The 4,259-nt window shown below is 31.8% G+C and overlaps 1 long non-coding RNA gene across 1 annotated transcript; it reads right to left on the bottom strand.

Annotated features, from left to right (window-relative positions):
* Window positions 1-680: 680 nt before the first annotated feature.
* LOC132563045 (uncharacterized) lies at window positions 681-3,351 on the bottom strand. Its single transcript, XR_009554785.1, has 3 exons — window positions 3,182-3,351; window positions 1,184-1,240; window positions 681-769 (listed from the first exon to the last, which is right to left on the bottom strand). It is a non-coding gene; the product is annotated as an uncharacterized LOC132563045 (long non-coding RNA).
* Between the last annotated feature and the right edge of the window lie 908 nt (window positions 3,352-4,259).

Below are 4,259 nucleotides of genomic sequence, written 5' to 3' on the forward strand. Positions count from 1 at the left end.
TCTCAGAAATTATCAATCAGATAAAAAATCACTTCATGCTGCATTAGACGTACATTATAAAATTGATATATATGTACGTATTACAGCTTCATCAATCTTCATGAAAATCACTTAAATTATAATAACGCATTTGTAAGCTGTCGATTACAATTCATAGCTCAAATTGTCTATCAATCCAAAAACATCTTGATGCCCAATACAAGATTTGTTCTCAAAGTTCGTGTTGTAAATCAATCCGTCAGATGTCCACGTCATTCTCGTAAATCGTTATACTGGAAACAGCCGTTTAATTATAAAATCAACTGCGATATGAAAGCCTGAAAAATTGGGGAGCAGGATTTTACTGTAAAGAAATGGAAAATTCCACAACAGGAAAATCGAAATTTCCTTTTCATACAACTTTGTTCAAAACTGTCCCTGTTGGTTGCGTTGTATGTTAATGGCAAGTGACCGCCGATGGTAGTTTCTAATTTCAATCTTCTGGAACACCTGGTCTTATTATCATTACTTTTTATGTGTCTCTGATGAAATATGTTTTTTCGTCTATATTTTGCCCTTGTTTTATTGCGCCTAACATTTCATTATGATTCTGTTAACATCTTTTTGCTGTTTCGGTTGGTATATACGATGGACACGTTGAATACATTTTCTCTTAATTCTATTTGAATTTTATCTGATAGGCTGTTTGTTGAATCCCGTCGTGTATCACCAGGCAAAACAGTATGCGGAAGCATCTTCTACTATATATTTTCAAGCCTTGGATGGTCCCCTGTAATGAATGAAAATGCTATTTAATTACAAAAAAAATCCCAATATAAATAAAAGGTTATTTACATTATATAACAGACACGTGCATTGTTATTGCAGATATGATTGTTTTCATTATTTCGGAGATGTATTTCATTTCATTTTATGTACATTGTAACCTCTACCGGCTATATCTTTAATGTTCATTAAACGGTTTTGACTCATTAGCCCCTCCCTCTTTAAATGTGGTTTGATGATATCTTTAATATCTATTATATAGAAACTGAATACCAGGTATCGTTAATGTTGACATTTCTGCCTCACACATGTATGTTTCTGACACACAAATTGCAGAACATGTTTTTGATGTTAATTTTAATGTTATTTATGTAATTCAATATACATATAGTTAATTCCATATTAGCTGAGAACTCACGTATATTGATAATGTCATCTGTCCAAGGATCGGTATGCCCAGACAAAGGTATACCATCTGAAAAATTCAAACTCTGCTTGAGACATATATGATATTAAAACTATCAGTTCAATCTTAATCTTCCGTAAAATTTATTAAGTTGTTTTTTTGATTATCACATACATATAATTAAAATGATACCATATCGCTTGTACACAAAATACACATGTATATGTAAAAATCAAGAAAAAATAACCACTGTTAGTCCTAATGTTCAAAGGAAAAACGATATTATCACTGTCCTAGAAAATGCTTTAAAATGCTCTTAGCCTAGCCAGCATACAGCAAAATACATGTGCTACTAACAGGTTAAGATATTAATTTATCTCATTACATAATAACTCCAAGCCCACTACATCCACACTTTTTAATTACAAACATACGTTACAACAACACCTGACCTAAAAACTATTCCTTGTACGCATTGTTCTTGTTGTATTTCTCCTTATAACTGTTCCACCTGAGAACATATTAACTGGCTACTTGAGAATTCTCCAAAATAATTCGTTATTAGAGATTTTTATGAAGAGCTTGTACTATCGAGAAACCCTTTCGATTGATTTGAAGTCAAATTCTCAGCAAAGGTAGAGATTGCCAGAGATTAGGTTAGACGAGAACATACTGCGCTGGATTAACTTTCAGAAAAAGTTTAAACCTGTTGAGGCTATCATCCTTACCAAAAACGTAACTTAAACTAAAAAAAGAATATAAAAACAAGTGTTATCCTAGATCCTAATGTTACAGACAGGTATAATATTGTTGACACGTAAATAGTTCCTTTTATTTTTTATATGAATGATAACATTTATACGACGTATTCGCACGTAAGCGAGATTCGTTTAACTAGGTAAACTGTAAATAATCTAATATTGAATGTTATTTAAGTTGATTTGGAAATTCCTTTTGGATTTCATATCGAGTATAAAACAACAGGTGATTGCTAACTAGACTAAATACATAGTAGATTCACATACACTACATATAGTAACCTAAAAATAATATTGAGCCATATATTTCTACAAAATTATTCTCTACTACAACATATATACAATGAACAACATCTAGGATACCGAAAGTGTGCAAATGGCGGTTTCAGAGGCATACACTTTGTTGTTGTCTACAGCTGAACTCATACGTTAATAAGGTGTTCTGAATAGTCACTTTATCTTTGGTTTGTACTTCATGGATATTTTACTTTCTTTATAGTACATTCATGACCAATTTAGTACCAACATATACATATATGTTCATTAAGCTTGCCTATCTCAGCTTGTAGACCATTGCGTGTTGCACTGACACAGATATCGAGACCCACATTGGGTAATTAAAAAGTGTCATGTTTCATTATCACTGATTAAGTACAACATGACGTAAAATCGACATGGCTTACTGATGTGTTTTAGAGTAAAGTTTCCACAATATCATCTTTTTTATATTTCTGATTAAATTCATATCATCCCATATTACTGTCTTGACTTGACTCGCCAATGAAGTATCTTCCAAAGTCCGGTTGATGACCTTCACCAAAATTGATGAAATCATTCAATAAGGATATTTATAACGTAAACATAAAATACGTAATCAGTTATAGCATGTAGTAAACATAATTATAATCCAAACCTAACTATTTTATTCTACTGCCCAATATAAGGTGGATGAGAAAACCCACTGGACCTCCTTGTATAACACCATGATTGGTCATTATAACTACTTATAGTCATACTTTACCTCCTTGTATAACACCATGATTAGTCATTATAACTACTTATAGTCATACTGGACCTCCTTGTATAACACCATGATTGGTCATTATAACTACTTATAGTCATACTGGACTTTCTTGTATAACACCATGATTGTGGATGAGAAAACCCACTTTAATAAGTAACGCAATAAGCTCTAGAAAAACCTCTAGAAAAAATATTGAGATCGAGCTTAAGGAACAAGTAATTCAAATACCTCTAACATCTTCTGTGTATAAAGCCCTGTCATGAATGAGTTCTGTTAGAGCTGTTCTGTCATAGACCTGTGTCACCTCAGGTTGCTCTTCTCCACTTTGGTCAAAGCTAGGATCAAGTCCATTTATTTTCGTTGATCCATCAGATACGTTCTTTTTTCGTGCATCAGTACTTGGATTTTTCACTAATATGAAAGACAACACCATTTCAACGATTGATACTTGAAATTAAAACATCATTTAATAGGGAAATACTCAGGTATTATTAGGCTTATGTCAAAGGTGTGATCAACACTTGGCCCCCAAATTGATTTTCTATTATTTTTTCGCCATATTTAGATACGTAATAATAACCTACAACCGCATAAATGATTAGTCATTATAACTACTTATAGTCATACTGGACCTTCTTGTATAACAACAGGTGGAGTAATTATAACTACTTATAGTCATGCTGGACCTCCTTGTATAACACCAGATGGAGTCATTATAACTATTTATAGTCATACTTTACCTACTTGTATAACACCAGGTGGAGTCATTATAACTATCTATAGTTAAGTTATACTGGACCTTCTTGTATAACACCATGATTAGTCATTATACCTACTTATAGTCATACTGGACCTCCTTGTATAACAGGTGGAGTGACAAAGGTACCCCAACAGAATGACAAATACTTGCTACATGAGAATTTTAAATGAAAATATTTATTTACCAGCCTAAAATGTCCGTTATTCTGATACCACATATGTTATATTGGCATAAAAAAGTAAGCATATTGATAAATTTTCACAAAATACAGAATATATCAAAGTTTGTCAAGTTCATTTTGTATAGTTGCTTTCTCAGTCTATATTTCATACTTCTTTAAAAGCTTTCTACGTATATATGCTGTCTATTGAATACATTTTAAGTGATTTCAAAACTGGTAAAAATATTTTTAGCAATTTAAACATGCTTATTGAATAATTTGCCATAATCATGAAAATTTAATTTTCGTTAATGTTTGTGCCAAATACTGATATTTTTTCCAGTTTTGCGTAGTACCAAAGCAGATTAAGTATTTGTTTTAAAATT

Source organism: Ylistrum balloti, unplaced genomic scaffold (assembly GCF_031769215.1).
Source record: "Ylistrum balloti isolate Yb309-2 unplaced genomic scaffold, AGI_CSIRO_Ybal_v1 Utg371568, whole genome shotgun sequence".
NCBI classification, from domain to species: Eukaryota; Metazoa; Mollusca; class Bivalvia; order Pectinida; family Pectinidae; genus Ylistrum; species Ylistrum balloti.